Source organism: Equus caballus, chromosome 23, assembly GCF_041296265.1.
Source record: "Equus caballus isolate H_3958 breed thoroughbred chromosome 23, TB-T2T, whole genome shotgun sequence".
Classification (NCBI taxonomy): domain Eukaryota; kingdom Metazoa; phylum Chordata; class Mammalia; order Perissodactyla; family Equidae; genus Equus; species Equus caballus.
In genome coordinates, this window is record NC_091706.1 from 36,152,109 (window position 1) to 36,171,221 (window position 19,113).

Below are 19,113 nucleotides of genomic sequence, written 5' to 3' on the forward strand. Positions count from 1 at the left end.
TCTGCCACTGCTCCACCGAGACGCTTGCTACCCGAGGCCTCTTCGTTCTATCTCAGTTCCCTCAACCATGACGATAGTACCAGCATGTACCGCATAGGCTCCTGAGAGGAGCCAGTACCTGAAGTGCTCGAAAGGGCCCTGGCCCAGAATCTGTATCATGTAAGTTTTCTCTGTTATTATTTCACCTTGGATCACAGGAAAAATCCATTCTCAGACTAAATTCTCATTGGCAGCTTTTTTTCTATTTCTTACTTGGTAGGAAGAGTTTTGATGAGGAATATTGGTTCATATTCCTACAGCTATAGAGATATATCGAGAATCATTGACTTCCTTAAGTCCCTTCCCTATCAATCCACCCCAGCCCCAGCCTCATGCCATTGCTGTCCTGCTTTCCATCCCTGAATATTAGATTTGTCTTTTCCAGAGTATCATCTAAATAGAAGCATGCGGAGGTAGTTTTTGTGCATGACTTAGTTTGCTCAGTGGAATATTTCTCGGGTTCAGCTCTGTCGTATGTATTAGTTCATTTCTTTTTATTGCTGAGTGGTCTTGCACAGCAGGAACATGTTCATGTCACAATTTGTTTGTCCATTCACCTGTTGATGGACATTTGTTTTTGGTTTGGGCTATCATTAATGAGGTTGCTATGAGCATCCATGTAGAAGTCTTTATATAGACACACGTTTTCGTTTCTCTTGGGTAAACAGCCAGGCATGGGCTTGCTGGGTCATATGGCCAGTGTATGTTTGACTTTATAAGCAACTTCCAAAATGTTTTCCAAAGTAGTGGTACTATTTTCATTCCACCAGCAATGTGTAAGAGTTCCGGTCGCTCCACATCACCAACAGGTGGCATTGTCCAGTTTAAAAAAATTAGCTATTCTGATAGGTGTATACTGCTATTTCATTATATGGTTTTAATTTGAATTTCACTGATGACTAATCATGTGAAACATCTTTTCATGTGCTTATTAGGAACTCGTCTATCTTCTTTGGTGAAGTGTTAAAATCTTTTACCCATTTTTCTTTCAATTGGACTGCTTACCTTTTTATTATTGAATTGCAAGAGGTCTTTATATATTCTAATTACAAGTCCTTTGTCAAATATGTGTATTATGATTATTTTCTTCCAAGCTCATTTTTAAAACCTTTGCTCTTTCCAAGCTATATTGGGTGTTGATCAAAAGTTAACTTACCCTCAAGTGGTCCCAAACCAGGAGTCCCTTAAAGAAACACCCAGTAATTGCTTGTCCCGTAATCTGGTATTTCTTCCATTCTTGGAGCTAAATGTTTACATTTGGAGTTGAAAAGACACCCTGTGTGAGCATAGAAACAGCATTCCATCTAATGCTGTCAGGAAAAACAGCTTTCAGACCCAGCATTCCCAAATCTGCAAGATGGAACAAACAGATGTTTTGTCCATCACAGGAGGGGGTCTATCACATTTCTGAAAAGTTGTCTCTTTCTTCTGCAGTGGCCTGGTTTTTATTAGTGAGCAGTCTGACCAGATGAGCCATCCCTGGCCTCTTTGATTCTCTTCCAGCAAAGAGTGAAGTTATCCAAGACTCGAAGGTAGGTCCTGTCCATTCCTACGGCCTTAGAAGATGGACACTGGAGGCCACTCCAACCCCACAGGAGTAGGACCCAGGAGGCACTTATGAGGCATGGAAAATAAACCTCCAAACCAAAGCAACTGAAGGAGAAAGTGGTGGTTTAGGCAGTCAGGAAACTTCTAACTTCCATCCTTCTTTAACAGATAGTGAAATAATAAAAATACCGTCTAATGTCAATCAAGCACTTACTAGTTGGTGGGCACTGTGCTGAACGGTTCATACACACCTTCCCACTGAATCTTCATAAGACCCAATGAGGAAGACACTTTTTTATTATCCTCGCTTCAGATAGGGAAACTGAGGCTTGGAGAGATGTATAACCCATAAAGGCAGAGCTGGGACATTCACTCATGTCTGACTCCAAACCTGTGCCTTGCGCTCCCTCAGAAACCTTCCCCCTCACAGAAGAGGAGTTAGTCTTTGCTGTTAGCTTACACTTTCTTTTCTCCTTCTGGCTGCCTTTTCTTTGCTGGTCTCATTAGTTCCCAGAGGAAGGACTGGAACCCATTGCTTTTCTGATTCCTTTGCTTAGGACAGAATTCCTGATTTGGGGAGGCCTCTCCATCGTCGACGTGCTGACTTACCGACTGATCCATGAAGAGTGTACTGTGGACACAGTTCCCTGAACCAAATCCGTTATCCCCACCCACGCTAAGGATAGATTTCCTGGTTTCTTTATGAGAGTGAAAGAGAGATGGCCACCCCTTGACCTTCTGCAGATACACTCCAAGACCTTCATGAGAGCCCCGTCTGTGTCAGTGTCCTTCCTTCGTCTGTAAAATGCGTTCTAGGCTTTGAGATGCACACACTGGACGCTCAGCTAGGCTCACTCACTATAATTAAGGGGCTCACTTCCACACCAGCTACACAGTGAGTCTGATTCAAGTTTGTGCCCCAGAAAAATCGCAATTGTCCACATGTCCTGATCTTCAAGATTGCCCACAGAGAGTTGGAACCGTGTATGTTAAAACCAAGAATGCCAAGAGTCCACGCTACTTACTCCAAGAGAGCCCTTGGTTTTTGTGCCAAATAATTTTGTCCACATCCTAGCATATTAAATTAAGGACGGAATTAGGAAAGGTCTTTTCAAAAGTAAGAGGTTTTTTCAAAAGTAAGCTTCCTGAGCTGTGTTCAAAAGTAAGAACACAGCTCAGGAAGGCCTTAGCTGTGTTCCTAGACACTTCTCAGCAGACCCTCGGGGACAGCGTGCTTTTCAGCAGTGGGAATCGTGGAGGAGGCGAGAGGGAGACAAACGGAGAAGGACACACATGCAGGTCCCTGCACAAGCATGCCTGGTGGGTGGGAGATGGAGTGTGCTGTGCACAACCATGAGCAGTGGGTGGGAGATGGTATGTGTGTGTGTGTGTGTGTGTGTGTTGGGGCGGGGCACTGCAGATGGCAAGTCAGTCCTATCTGTGCTCTGCACCCTGGCCCAGCCCCTGGCGTGACTGATGAGGTTAGACAGGGGGAAGCCCACGTCAGGAGCACTGCTCAGTAGCCTGGAAACGTGGGACTCTGCCAGCCTCTCAGGTAGCTCGCTTGGGGCTTTTGATCAATGCCCACACCAAAAGCTGCTCACAGGGTCCTTTACCAACACTAAGCAGTGGACACACGTGTTGTTTTGGTTTAGATTGGCTTAGTGGTTCTAAGGCTTTTGGGGAGAATAAAAGCACAATTATTTCTTTTTTTAAAAAAATAGGTCAGTACCTAGATCAGTATCTGCTTATTTTTGATTTTGAAGAAGAGGAGGAGGAAGTAAGGAGTTTGACTCTGGGGAGCAGTGGGACACCCACACCCAGTATAGGCAAAACCATGAGGTCAGCAAAATGTGTTGCCTGAGCCCTGACCCCCACGTCCCCAATCTTTTAGGCATTAGTTTCTCCCTCATTCCAAACTGCCTTCAGGGAGGGCTCAGCCTATCAGCCTTTACCCCTAGTGTAAGTTGGTAGCTAGTCTCTTTCTAAGGAGGCGGAGTGGAGTAGTGGTTAATGAACTAGAGCCAGCCTGCCTGGGTCCAAATCCTGTCATAAATGGATGCATTTACTCAGCTAGCCTCTACTCCTTACTCTTTTTAGATTGCTTCTGACTTGTTCCTGTGTTACGTGATGCCACCACAAATATATTTGTATATAGAGATTTCATTCTTGTGGGTTAGGTTAATTTGTTCCCAGAAGCGGACTTGCTGGGTCCAAGGCACCCACTGATGTGTGAACTTGGCACGTCACTCGATAACTCTACGTAAATGTCCTCATTGTAAAGGAGGGTTGAAAATAATAGTACTTTCCTCACAGGTTTGTTGCAAGAATTAAATGAATTACTATACGTGGACACTTAGAATAATATCTGGCACATAGCAAATATTATACTTAGTACTTCATTTGTGATGATTATTATCTCTGCCGGGGTATCAATTTTAAGCCTTATCTCTAATTGTGAAATGAAGGGTTATTCCCTCAGTGAAAAAACATCTTAGGTTTTTCCACTTTTCCACTGAAAAGTGGCTTCTTTAGAGGGGGGCGTCTTAGCTGATACCTGGAGGCAGGTGTCTAATGTCATCTCCGGGGGACGCCCTCTCTGCTGGGAGATGGGTGCTGCTCTTGGAGACAAGTGGCAAGTGGCACAGCTGGAAGAGCTCTCTTTGGCCAGGCCAACCCGACCAGCCAGGGGCTGACGGCAGGTCAGCGTCCTTGATTGCAAGCTTGCTGCCTCCCTCCGTGCTCAGTATTCCCTGACTCTCTTCCTGGACAGTCTGTGGAGCCGCCAGAGAGCCGGGGATGCGGTGATGGGCCCATGATAAAGGCTCAGCGAATGTGTTTGAGAAAAGGAGCCCCGCTCGGGAATGAAGTCATTTCATCATCTGCTTCTGCCTGTCACCTCACTGCCCCCAGGACCCAAGCGTCATGTAAACATTTATAGGGCTCTTTGAAGGCAAGTGGTTGCTTACCCCCGGGGGCTCCAGGACACTTAAGTTCGAGTCCTGAAAGCAGTGGACTGTGAATTCTGGATACTCGGAGCCCTTGGCTTAGCTGTCTCTCATGATTTTCCCAAGGCTCACATCCAGATGCCTTAAATAGTTAAGTGGACCTCAAGGACGATTGCTATCAATTTCCTTGATATTTATGCTGGGCATTTTATTTATTTATTTATTTTGCTGAGGAAGATTTGCCCAGAGCTAACATGAATGCCAGTCTTCCTCTGTTTTGTATGTGAGTTGCTGCCAAGCATGGCTGACAAATGATGTAGGCCTGCACCCGGGATCTGAACCTCTGAACCCAGGCCACTGAAGTGGAGTATGCGAACTTAACCACTATGCCATGGGGCCAGCCCCTGGGGATTTTATTTTTAACAAATTTTATTTTATTTACATTTTTTTCAAGCTTTATTGAGATATAATTGACCTATAGCATTGTGTAAGTTTAGGGTGTATGACATGTTGATTTGATACATATATGTTGCAAAATGATTACCACCATAGGGTTAGCTAACACCATCATGTCACATAATTACATTTTTTTTTTCTTTTGGGTGAAATATTGACCATCTACTCTCGTAGCAATTTTAAAGTATAAAATACAGTATTACTGGGGCTGGCCCAGTGGCGTAATGGTTAAGTTCACATGCTCGGCTTCAGTGGCCTGGGATTTGCAGGTTCAGATCCCGGGCATGGACCTACATACCACTCATCAAGCAATGCTGTGGTGGAGGAAGATTGGCACAGATGTTAGCTCAGCACCAATCTTCCTCAAGCAAAAAAAAAGAGGAACAGTGGCAACAGATGTTAGCTCAGGGCCAACCTTCCTCACCCAAGAAATAAAAATAAACAAAATAAAATAAAATACAGTATTATTGACTACGATCACCATGCTGTACATTAGATCCCCAGAACTTATTCATCTTATAACTGGAAGTTTGTTCCCTTTGACCAGCATCTCCCCATTTCCCCCATCCAGCCCCTGGCAACCAACATTCTACTCTCTGTTACTACGACTTTGGCTTCTTTAGGGTCTACATAAAAGTACTATCATACAGTATTTGTCTTTCTTTGTCTGATTGATTTCACCTAGCATAATGCCCTCAAGTTTCATTCATGTTATTGCAAATGGCAAGATTTCCTTCTTTCTCATGGCTGAATAATATTCCAGCGTTTGTGTGTGTGTGTGTGTGTGTGTGTACATATATATACACCACATCTTCTTTATCCATTCGTCTGTCAATGGACACTTAGGTTGTTTCCATGTGTTGGCTATTGTGAATATTGCTGCAATGGACATGGGAATGTGAATATCCCTTTGAGATTCTGTTTTCATTTCCTTTGGCTATATACCCAGAAGTGGAATTGCTGGATCATATGGTACTTCTATTTTTAATTTTTTGAGTTTTTCATAGTGTTTTCCATAATGGCTATACCAATTTATGTTCCCACCAACAGTGCACAAATGTTCCCTTTTCTCCACATCCTCGCCAACACTTATCTCTTGCCTTTTTGATGATAGCCATTGTAACAATACACTGGGCCTTTTATTCCCTGATATTTTGGGAGTAATATACATGCCAATGGTCCACTGAAGGCTGACATATCTTGATTTAAAGGGAAAAAAATCTCAATATAAATTCTCTCACTTATCTGTTATTGATTACTCTTAGCATTCGACAGTGGAGAAGGAGTGACTAGCACATGGAAAATGATTAACAAATGTTTGTTGAATATTTACTTAGCTGTTCCCCATTGTTGGGCTTTTAGGTTGATTCCATTTTTAAAAATTATAAATAATGTTACCTTGAATATATTTGTGTGTATAGCTTTTTCTTTCTTTTTTGTGTGTGTTATTTCCTCTTTTAGAAGTGGGATTTCTGGGTCAAAGGGTATGAACAATTTTATGGCATTTGATATGTATTTCTAAACTTCTTTGCCCAAGGATTGTACCAATTTCTGATGCTCCCAACAACGTTTGAGTGCCAGTTTCACCCTACCCTTACCGGCTTTGGGTATTAACATAAAATTCTTTTTTGCTATTTTATTAGGTGGATAACGGTATCTTGATATTTTAATTTTGCCTTTCCTTCATTTCCAGTTAGGCTGGCTATTTTTGTGTATTTGATTACTAGTTGTATTTATTATTTTCTGAATTCTCTTCATTCTTGTTTAAACAACCCTTTTATCTAATTAAGTATTAACCCTTTGTCCTATTTGCTGCAAATGTTTACTCTGTTATTTTTCCTTTCCTGTTTCTTTGCCCTTCCTTCCTTTTTTCCTTCTATCATATTAATATTCAGGTAATCAAATCTGTTGATCTTTTCCTTTGACTTCTTTGTTTATAAGCCAGAAGAACGTGAACACTAGTGGGGCCGGCCCAGTGGCGCAGTGGTTAAGTTTGCGCATTCCACTTCGGCAGCCCAGGGTTCGCTGGTTCAGATCCCAGGTGCGGACCTAAGCACCACTTGGCAAGCCATGCTGAGGCAGGCATCCCACATATAAAGTAGAGGTAGATGGTCATGGATGTTAGCTCAGGGCCAGTCTTCCTCAGCAAAAAAAGAGGAAGATTGGCAGCAGATGTTAGCTCAGGGCTAATCTTCCTCAAAAGACAAAGCAAGCAAACAAACAAACAACAAGAACAACAAGAAGAATGTGAACACCAGCAACAGAGGGGAAATACAGGCAACAAACATGAGGTGGGAGACTTTCTCTTGTCTATGTTGCTGGCTAGTTTACCCCTTGCTCTGTATTTACTTCAGGAATTTTTCAGTCGTGTGGTTAGTTCACAGAGTGGGTATGATGCCCACGCTTTTGGCATCGTGCCTTTGTTCTGTGGGATTTAGGAAGAGACAGACAGCAGGCTCACTTTTCTTCTTCTTCCCCCACACTGCCTTTGTGGAGACTATGAAGATGGCAGGAGAGGAGAAAGGCAGCTGACCTGAGTGTGGGAGGAAGTAAGAGTATTGTAGTGAAAGGTGTTTGGAGGAACCAACTACCGTCTACATGGAAAGTGTGGAAAAGAGGAAGGTCAGAGTCAGGGCTTCTTGGCTTAGGCAAAGCCGGCTCTTAGGGTTGAGTTAGGGGGTCTGTGTATAGTGGGAATGTTTGTGCTGGCACGGGTGTGCAAGTGCACGACATGAAAGGCAAGAAAATTAGCCATTAAAATAAGATGGAAGTGTGTGGCCAGGCCTCTTCTGGGCATATCAGAAAATTGGAATCTTGAGGCTCCAAAAAGCCAGGTCCACAAGAGATCTGAAGGTCCTGCCGCCCCAGGGTTTCCCATCTGGGTTTTCAATACCTGCTGTGTTTCCCGTGGTCGCTGTGCCCACAGGCAGGGGTGGTGCTAGTTGTTACATAATCAAAGCGAGCGTGTGTGCCCGCTCCCCGGTGCCGGGAACTACTGTGCAGGCGGTTCACGTGGGAATGAGGGGGCATAAACATCCTGTTCCTCAGCAGGGGAGTCTTACTTTCCCTCGTGTTATTTTAAGCATTAAGCTACCATTACCCTATGGCCTGACCGCAGCGTGCGGCTTGTGTGACATATTTTAGCCAAAAATAATTACTTGATATACTAGCTTAATTGACCTAAGAAAACCATTGAGATTTAACCATTAGTACCTCCCTTGTTGCTTATGCAGTGAATGCAGCGGGCTTAGAGCAATTAGGAATTGTAATGAGAGGTGAATCTAAAAAGTTATGTAATTCTGAGCTGTTTCAGTGCAGTGCAAAGGTCAAAATGGGAGATTTATGAAGGATTGGCGACACAGAAGATGAATTCTATGCCTCACTCAAGATCGAGTCATGTCTGATGCTGAGTGGCCCCTATCAGGCCTGGTTGTCACCAATAAATATTAGTGCTCTGCAGGCATTCATATGATCAGCTACGGGAAAACAAGCCAACGGGCAGACTTGGCCACCTCACGGTGGCTGAGCTGGCGCACAGCAGACACACAGGGGGTGCTGGTTCGTTGACTGACAGATGGAGGCAGCAGCAAGCGAAGAATGGACGCTCTCCCTGCTATTCCTTGCTTTGCGGCAGCTGAGTTTCCTCTTAGATCCTCAGGAGTCCTTCTGGGATAGTTCTGTTCATTTAGGAAGAGCCTGGGGTCTTCGTGCAATGGTCTTTATTTAGAGGCAACAGCTCTGACCTCTTAGAATTGACAGTAGAACATCAGAATATAATATGGATTCTCGGCACCAGACTGAAACCTTGAGGGTAGTGGTCCTCTGAGTGATGGGCTCTGGGTCAACCATATCATCATCACCTGGGAGTTTGCTAGAAATGCAAACTCAGGCCCCACGTGGAAACTTGTGAGAAATGTACATTCTCAGGCCCCAACCAAGACCTGCTGAATTGGCCCTTTTTGGGGTGAGGCTCGGCCATGTCTGTTTCCGCTGTCTAGGTGATCCTCATGCACACTGAAGTTTGAGGATCAGTGTTTTAGAGTGTGCACAGTCAGTTATTTAATCCACACAGCATCTGTTTGGAGGAGAACCTATTTTAAAAAGTAGATTTTGTAGATGAGGAAAGAGAAAAAGGAATATACCCAAGGTTTCACAGCAGCAGAGCTGGGATTTGAACTCATGACCCAAATCTTAACCACTACCCTGAGATCTGTGGACAATAGTGGAGGAAAGAGGACAAAGACTGACTTTATGGATAACAAGGAGCAGCGATGATTTTTGTTCAAATGTAGTCATCCGGCTTGTAAAGGGGTGCTGAAGCCTGCTGCTACCGCTTGCAAGAACCAATTGTGAACATCTTCTCTCTCCCAACACTGAGTTCAGTGATAGCCGGTTGGTGCCTTGAAATTGGCCGTGCTGGAAAGATTCACACCATAGAAACTCTCAGGCCCTACAACTCAGGGCTTCCTCCTCACCCTCAGCCAGTTAAAGACTTACCAGCACACCACTGCCCAAATGTTTATATACATTCTATCTTCTTAGTAGATGTTACATACCAATTATGCAGGCTAATTTAAAGCAAGCACCATTCACAGATTCATTATTTTAGCCACACGTCTATTTTCTCACCTCTACAAAATTGTTTTGACAACATTGAAACTCCCCAACCTTTGAGCGAGAAGGGAATTTGGAGTTTATTTTCTCAAAGTCTTCTGAGTTTAAAAAAAAAAAGGCCAGTAATAATCACTTGCCTTGGAGGAGCTCCAGGGTTTTAGACATCCTTTCTGGGCCCTCTGGTACCCGTTGGGCTGAGGTGGGGGTAGACACAGCTGGACCAGGCCTGAGAGGCAGCAGCTGGTGGAAAACTTGGTGAGAAGGAGGGCAGAGTGGGAGTTCCCTTCTCCGTGGCCTGTCAAGGGTGCGAGAGAGATGGGGTCGAGGGTTCTCTGCTTCTGGAACAGGGCAGTGAATTGAAATGTCAACCCAGAGCCTCTGAACTTCTGTCTCAGAGGGATTGTGTAGAACAACTGAGGATTTGAGATTTCAGGGTTCCCAGGCCAGGGGGGCCAGGGCTTTCTATAGTTTCCCGCCAGCCCCTCATTCCATCTCCGTCTTGGATGACGGGTTACACCACTCACGGGCCTCACGGGCCGATGAGGTGTCCCTCTCCCCAGACGGTATCAGGAATGAATTAGCATGTTTCCCTCTGGTAAGTGATCCTCTTTTTGAGTAAACATCCCCTGGGTTTCTGTGATGTGTAACTAATGGAGTGCTAAACTCTCAGGGCTGGTTTAAGACTCAGAGCGCACACGTGTTGCCAATCCATCATGCTCCTAATACTAATTAACATAGCAGGGACACAATAAAGCCACAGATCCTGCACACATTACCCGGCTCGAGTTACGCTCCCATAACAATCTCGCTATTGACCCAAGCAGAGCACACGTTGGGAAAAGGAGCTCCAGCCCCTTCTCCCTGGCTGGACCTACTCCACCAAATAAAGAATGCCGCTGTCCATCATTATGACCATGGTGCCACTGTCCACTTGGCGTTTCAGCTTCAGGGATGGTGCCTGGGTTCAAAGAGTGGTGGGGTGGGGCTCCCAGCAGTGTCTGACTGGGAATCAGGAGGGTTTCTCCAGCACCCCAGGCTGCCGTTCGGACTGGGACTTCAGGCCCTGCCTGGATCACAGTTGGAAACCAGCCTCTCCGGAAGAATTTCTGTCTGACTGGGAGCTGGTTTACCTGCACACTGAGAAAGGCATTTATCCCTCACCCCAAAGTCATGCACCCCAACAGAAATGCACCTATATCTTGATTGGGATGTTAGCTACATGGGCATACACATTTATTAGAAATCATTGAATTGTACAGTTACTATCTGTGCATTTCAGTGTATCTAAATTCTCCCTCAATGAAAATGTTTTAAAAATTACCCTTTGCAGCTACTTATCTGAATACCCCTGGAGTTTCTGAATGTCATCTAGTCAAAATGAGACATAGAAACAGATGCTGAGGTTAATATGACAATAGGCACCCATAACCTTGTATGTCAAATCTTGTGGTCATTATTTTCTAGTGACATCAGTCTCATTAATTTAAATGATTATGGATGGGGTTTGCCCCATGGTCGAGTGGTTAGGTTCATGCACTCCGCTTCGGTGGCCCAGGGTTTCGCTGGTTCAGATCCTGGGCATGGACATGGCACCACTCATCAGTTCATGCTGAGGCGGCATCCCACATAACACAACCAGAGGCACTCACAACTAAAATGTACAACTATGTACTGGGGAGCTTTGGGGAGAAGAATAAAAAAAAAAAAAAAGAAGATTGGCAACTGTTGTTAGCTCAGGTACCAATCTTTAAAAAAAAATGATTATGGATGTAAACATAAAATAAATTATTCAAAAATAAACAAGGAAGGGCATGTTTGAAGCCCATTTGTGGTGGAGCCTCATGTTTTAGCAGTGTTTGGTATAGAAAATATGAAAATTTCCTGCTGTAGCAGCCTCTCGTAAAGGGGTGGTCTGGGGAAACACGATAAAGTGTTCATATGCTCGCAAACAAATCCCGCATAGTATAGCATCTGGCTAAGCCTGTGTTTCCTCAGTTTCTGTGATTTAGGGACCACCAGTCTGGGCTGTGCTGGGGGACATGGAGAAGCCGTGGAACACACGGTCCCCACTCCTGATTCAATCAAAGTGGCTCAGAATTTCACTGTTCACACTGGGCCCTCTAGCATGCTTTCTTTCGTAGGAAGCGTTCTTAAGCTAAAATATGTTTGAAAATCACTTGAGTAAATGATCTCTAAGGTCCATCCCAGTTCTCAATTTAATGTATCTATCATTCGATAGCATAATTAGGAGATATTTGCATGAGTACACATCTCACGTGAGATGTTCTTTGTTATCTTTCCAGAATCAACAAATCTTTCCATGTTGAAGTATGCCTAACGTGTAATGTAGAAAAGATAATGGTTATGCATAATGTAAAATATTGCAATATTTTTTTAAAAACCACATATACTTAATAGTTACATGAGATAGAAAGTAATAGCTATGTGTAATCTAGAATATTATTATATTTAAAAATTATGTATGACAGTTCCATAAAAATAGGAGAAAAATTAAAAATAGTTTTAAGAGGGCCAGCCCGGTGGTGCAGAAGTTAAGTGTGCACATTCTGCTTCGGCGGCCTGGGGTTTACCAGTTCAGATCCTGGGTGCGGACGTGGCACCACTGGTCAAGCCATGCTGTGGTAGGCGTCCCACATATAAAGTAGAGGAAGATGGGCATGGATGTTAGCTCAGGGCCAGTCTTCCTCAGCAAAAAGAGGAGGATTGGCAGATGTTAGCTCAGGGCTAATCTTCCTCAAAAAAATAAAAAAAGTTTTAAGAGTTGTATTGCATAGACAGAGAAAGAGGACCTAAAAATGCTTTGTTTGTGTCCCTCCCTGCCTGAATATTTTTAAAGATCAGGTTGTTGGTAGATGATGGCTTATTTTTCACACATTCTCAGCCTAGGGGTTTGTTTATTTAACTTTCCAGCAAAGAGGCACATCAAGAGAATATTAAAACAAGCCAACAATAAACCTTGGGAAAAAGGACAAAAACAAGCAAACACTGTCAGGCTCAAAAACATCAGAGGGAGAAGCTAAAAGCTCATAATAGACACAGTAGCTAGCAGCTAAATAAATAAAATCATTAGATTAAGAATAGCAGTGTCAGGGGCTGGCCCAGTGGCATAGTGGTTAAGTTCATGTGCTCTGCTTCTGCAGCGGGGTTCGTGGGTTCACATCCCACCGTGGACCTACACACCACTCATCAAGACATGCTGTGGTGGCATCCCACGTGCAGAATGGAAGATTGGCACAGATGTTAACTCAGGGACAATCTTCCTCACCAAAAAAAAGAGAGAGAGAGAGAGAGAATAGCAGTGTTAACATGTTGACAATTTGATAATTATCTAATTGTTGATGGCTTTGATCTAGCTGTGGGATTACACTAAAATATAGCTTGATTAACTATGATATGTTTGGTGGATATGATAAACCACCTGATAATTAAATTTATCCTTCCTCTTAAATATTAGCATTATTAGGTAAGTTAATAAATAGTATAAAGACTGGGCTTTCTATTGAGATCTCAGTTTGGATACTGCTATGGTTAAGTAGAGAATAGGTGGATTTTTACTTGCTAAGTATCAATGTTGATGTTTCTTTTTTTTTTTTATTGTTTTGTTTCTTTGCTGAGGAAGAGTTACCCTGAGCTAACATCTGTGCCAGTCTTCTTCTATTTTGTGTATGGGTTGCTGCCACAGCATGGCTGCCAATGAGTGGTATAGGTCTGTGCCCAGGAACCAAACCCGGGCCACCCAAGTGGAGTGCGTCAAACTTAACCACTAGGCTACGGGGCTGGCCCTGCAATATTGATGTTTCTGGCAGTTTCATTTCTTTTTTGGATCAGATCGGATACCTTTCCCTAACATGCTATTCTCCCTCTCAGCTCTCACATAAAGGATGCGATTTCACTGCCCATCCACGAGTGGCATTGCTAATCCATCACCCTGCTCTTTCCTGCCCAGCCTGAGTCCCTCTCACCATACAGCGCTCCTGGCACAACCACAAACTGGCAACCTGAATTGGTGCTGGAACCCAAACCCGTTTGCCGTCCTGCCTCTGACTACCACTGCCTTCTCCTTCAAGGATCCAGTTGGCCAGCGGGTCCCTCTCTTTGCAGTGACAACACTTCCTCCTCGCTTTTTGCTCATGAGAGTCCCTGTGGGTCGCTCCTCCTCATACATATTCACATCCAAACACTGAGTCTAGAAGTTCATCTGACCAACACAATGTTTTATGATTCTGAAACGAAAAAGAGAAAAAAAGAATTTGTTGATAGATGTTTGCCAAGTAAGCCTTTCAACGACTAAGTCAGGGCTGGACAGATTCCCTGGACATCGTGGCCCTAACAGACTAAGCCCCTAGATCACGGATTCTTAATCCCGTTCCCACTTCTCACCTGCTGACTCAGGGATGCTGGCCTGGGCACTTTTTTGGGCGTGGAGGAAGAGCCAAAATTTCGCAGGTGGTTTCCATCTGTTCCGGAAGTTGAGAACCTCTGCCCTTGGGGACGGGTGCAATATTTGCCCTTCTGGGTGTTGTCCAGGCTAGTGGAGAGGGCGGGATGCTGGGCCCGGATGCTGAGGAGCTCTAAGGCAGGACGTTCGCTCTCAGGCCTCCATACGACTTTATTCCACGAGAGAATTGCTAGTAAGACATCGATGCAATTATCTTATCACTTATCTATGTAGTTCCACTTGCCAACAATCTATATCCAGAATCTCAAATGTTAGAGGTAGTAAGAGGGGATGCTCATACAGATGACACTGTTTTGTACACAGGCGTATGTTCTCAAATGTCATGCGTGTTTGAGATTTCTGCCATTTGCATGGACAGTGGTTAAGGCAATGGGCTCTCGGGTTAGATCTACCTGGGTTTGAATTCCAGGCCCATCACTAACTGATCAGATGTGTGACCTTGGGCAAGTTTCTTACACTCTGTACGTCTGAGAAACGGACATAAGGCTTGACTCCAAGCATTGTTCTGAGAAGTGAATTAGATAATCTGTTCAAGCATCTGGCTAGGTGGGTGCTCTGTAAATGGAGTAGTGTCTTTATTTTACACAAATAGCTTGAGTGCTGGTCTGATCTTAGACACTGGGGTTCCTGCTGAATAATTCAAGCTGCTTTAATGTACACATCTGTTTATGTAGTTCCCCGTCTCCCTCAGAGTGAAGGCCAAGGTCGTATAGGCTCTGTGTGATCTGTTCCTCTCCACCGCTCAAATGCTCATTCCCCACCACTGCCTCCCTTACTCTCTTTGATACAGCTGCATTTGCCACTTCTTGTTCATTAAATGTGTTAAGCACATTGCTACCTCAGGGCCTTTGCACTTGTCATTTTCTCTGGCTGGAAGTTCTTCCAGCAGATGTCAACACTTCCTTTAGGTCTGTGCTCATATGTCCCTTATCAGTGAGGCCAGTCTATATAAAATAGCACCCACTCCAGCCACTCCTTTTCCTTCTTACTCAGGTTTTTTTTCTTTTTCATGGCAATTATCACAATCTGACATATTATGTACTTTCTTATTAATTTGTTAGTGTCTGTCTTTCTTCTATAAGGCCAGGGAATTTTGTCTGTTTTGTTCATTGCTGTGTCCCTGAGCTTAGAACTGGGCTTAACACGTAGTAAGTATTCAATAAACGTCGGTTAAATTAATGAGTGAAAGATCTTTATTTGCTGCTCATAAATTTATGACTTAATGATTTAATCAACAAATATCCACTGACCACATATTTTCTTTAAGGTATTGTTCTAAGTGCTATTGGGAACATGAAGCGTTTTAAGATATGGTCCCTCTGAAAGAGCTTACAGCCTGGATTTGGAAAACTGACTTATGCCTAAATGATATAAACTAAATAAAACAATATAAAAATAACTAAAAATGCCAAGTGGTAGATTATGAAGTGCATAGACATTGAGACAAATCAGAAGTCAAAGGAGAAGGGTACTCCTTGGATGGGGTAGGGCAGAGTGGTGGAGAACCGAGGGGCTGGCAGCAGGGCAAGGCTATGGGGGAGGTGACAGTGAAGACCTGCAGGTATGTTAGAGGGCATTGGGAGCCCAGTGCGGGTGGACTTTCAGAGGCAAAAGTGAGAACTGAGGTTGTCCATGGGTTTGCAAACTAGACGAGAGTGAGGGCTGGTGGCACTGGACTGGGGCACTGAAGAGGGAGTGACGGCATTGCAGGGTGGACCACAGCGATGTCTTCAGATGCTGCATCTGCTGCTATGTGCAGGATAACTGAGTTTAGAGACACTTGCCAACGGGGGACGCTGTAAAGACGGGCCAGGCTGAGGGCACAGGAGATGGAGCCACACACCAGAGAGGAAGGCTGGCCTTGAAAGTAAACTCTTGATCACACAGAGGCTGGTTAGAGAGTTGGGAATCTAGGCCTATTGTCACTTTTTATCTTTCTTATATTAACATTTAGTTTTTTGGTCATTTGTTGATTTATTGGCTCTTTTAACCGGATAAGAAGGGTGATGAAACTTAGTCTTTTCAAATCTTTCTCAATCCCTGTTTTAAAATTGGTTTGCAGAGGGGTAGAGACTTGGGTCCAAGGCTTTTATAAATGTTTAAAAAATAAACATTATGAGGCCGGCCTGGTGTTGTAGTAGTTAAAGTCACATGCTTCACTTCGGCGGCCTGGGGTTTGCAGGTTCAGATCCCGGGCATGGACCTACACACTGCTCATCAAGCCATGCTGTGGCAGCATCCTATGTACAAAATCGAGGAAGATTGGCACAGATGTTAGCTCAGGGACCATCTTCCTCACACACACACACAAAATAATAATTAAAAAAAATCATTCTGAACATTAATTTTAATGTTTTATGATGTTTTATAAACATTCACTACACCAGGCTGTGAGTTTAGCAAGGTTAGTTCACACCATCTGCTCATCCCCAGTCCTGGGGGCACAGGGACGGGGATGGGAGTTCCCTCCTGTGAATGGCTGGCTGACTGCAATGCTCACAGGCGTATTTTGCTTAGAAACTGCTCCACTGGCAGGGCGTAACACCGGAGTTAAGCAAATGTTTTGCTAGTCTCTGAGGCCCTATCATGTCAGTGACTCCTGCCTCTGCCTGGAAGGATGACCTTTCCTATCTGTTTGGAGGCATGGCCAGCTGCCCTGCTCCCCCAACCCGAGAGATGGAGGCTGAGCGGTTTCAGCCTCTGAATTACCAAGCGTGTTGCCTCAACTGTCTTCTGGGTGTTCTTTTGCTAACAGCCTGTGTGATGGATATGAATTTAAGTTCTCAAACACATTAGGATGATCTAGTTACAACATGGAATCTTGGAGAGCCATCAAATGTGGACTTTAAATTCTTCTTATAATTTCATTGACAGTTGAATTTAAAAAAACCCCTCATTGCATACAAAGGAAGGAAGCTCCTTAAATGCTTTTCTTTATTAAGTAGATTGAGATGACAAAAACATCAGGAAGAGTGAAAAAATGCATTCCTAGAAATGCCTTTGACAGCCCATTCAGATCTGCTTTCATGGACGCAATGAATGGTAGAGTGTTATGTGCTGCTTTTCCTCCTTTTCTGTTTTTTCTGAAAGCAGCTGCCCCAAATTTCCACATGACTCTACTGAAGCTTAGTAGGGCTGACGTGGATTGAGATTAATTACCTCTTGTGGGATGGGATTCACATGACGGTAGGACCGGGGACCTGGGTCCCTGAGGCTGGTTATCAAATAACACAGTAGCACAAAGTGAGTGGAATCGCCTGAAAAATCCCTTGCCTGTCACCCCTGAATAACTCTAGTGCACATGATAAATTATACTCCCAAGTTCCTTTGTTAGAAGATTGTAATTGTTGAATAACTTAAAAATAGCCCATTTTGTCTGTTTTCCTTTAAAATTTTGCAAACAATTAATAAGAAATAGAAATGAAATGGTTGGCACCACTGAGAGAATTCTCTTCCCCAAACCAGGCACCACAGACTTAGTATTTTTCATAGCAATTTAATCAGCTTTATACTTTTTGGGGAAACTAGTTTTTACAACAAAGCAAAAGCTAATTGTATTTTTAAAAAACTTTTCAATTCTATTTCTAATTTGTATCAAGTATGAGAAATTTGGTTAATAAAACTTGAATGTTTTACAAACCTACAGACAAAAGCAAATGTGGGATTAATCTTATTATGATGTAAATTTATCAAAATGTCTAGATAAAATCCACATATAAGAAATAATATCTTCCCAGAAAATATCATTTATGTGCCATGTGAATTTTTAAGTGAATATTCTAAAATTTCCTGATTCTTATGTTGTTTTTCTGTGTGCAACACAGAATAATCAGTTTCTTTTATTTCTCTGAGCATTTTTTTAAATGAGGAGTTGTTAAAAAAAAAAGAACCAATAAAAACTTTTCCTGTAGCAGATAACAAAATTCCAGTTATTTATCTGAGCCTACTAAATATTTATACCCCTTTAGCAATGAATGCTTATGATTATGGAACTTTAAAAAAAATGGAAATAATTCTGCCATCCTAAATATTTACTAATGTTGTAGAGTGTGTAATCCAACATGATTTTTAAACCACTTTTGCTTTCACTAAGTATCTGGTAACTTCCAAAAGACTCGAGTCTTTCTCATCGCAGGCTAAATGCTTGGATTCTTTTCCTCTCTCAATTTTGACTTTTAAACATGCTCAAATCTAGGTTTAAAAAACCAGTGTATATGTTACCTTCCTGAAATAACTAAGAATTGATTTTCTCAAACTTTCTTTAAAAAAAAAAAAAAGTTGCTGGTTGAGCTGAGTTTATGCGTGAAAAATTTCACCCCAGAAGGATAATATTTTTGGAAAGGAGTGAAAACAGGGCTTTGAATGGAAGCGTGTGTGCAACTGTAAGTGGAGGGCGAAAGGGCTGTTATTGACAGATCCTTTCTGTGGTGCAAAAGTCACCATTATAGTAACATTAAGCTACACTCAATTAGGCAGTTACTTTACTGCTGTCTTGACTTAAAGAACGTTTGAAATTCAGGAACCGCGATCCTATAGCTAGAAAGGAAAATTGAAACGTGTTAAGCGAGTAAGTTCACTGGTTTCTGAAATGTTTTATCTTTAGTAAGGAACAGACATTTTACGAAGACTTTTTAAAACACCAACAATCCACAGGGACAAATAAAAAAAAAGAAAGGAAAAACATTACAATGAAACGCTGCATCTGGTTGACATTTAAATAAAGCTGCCAAAGTACAAACAAATTTCAGGACAACAACTCTAGCGACATATTTTTTAAAGAGAGTACTGAAAAAAAAACCTTTGGCCCAGCAAATCTTAACACCACATGTAAGGAAACCATCAATATTTATTACATTATAGATTTGCCAAATGACGCGGAGCATCTGGGAATACTATGGAGAATGCTAAAACTGGAACTCGATTATGTGCTTTCATATGTTGGACTGTGTACTGAGGCCAGATCTAGTTCTTCTGGAAAAGATAAGCCAAGTCTACTGACTCTGTAACTCTTAAGTAGATGAAAGTTAA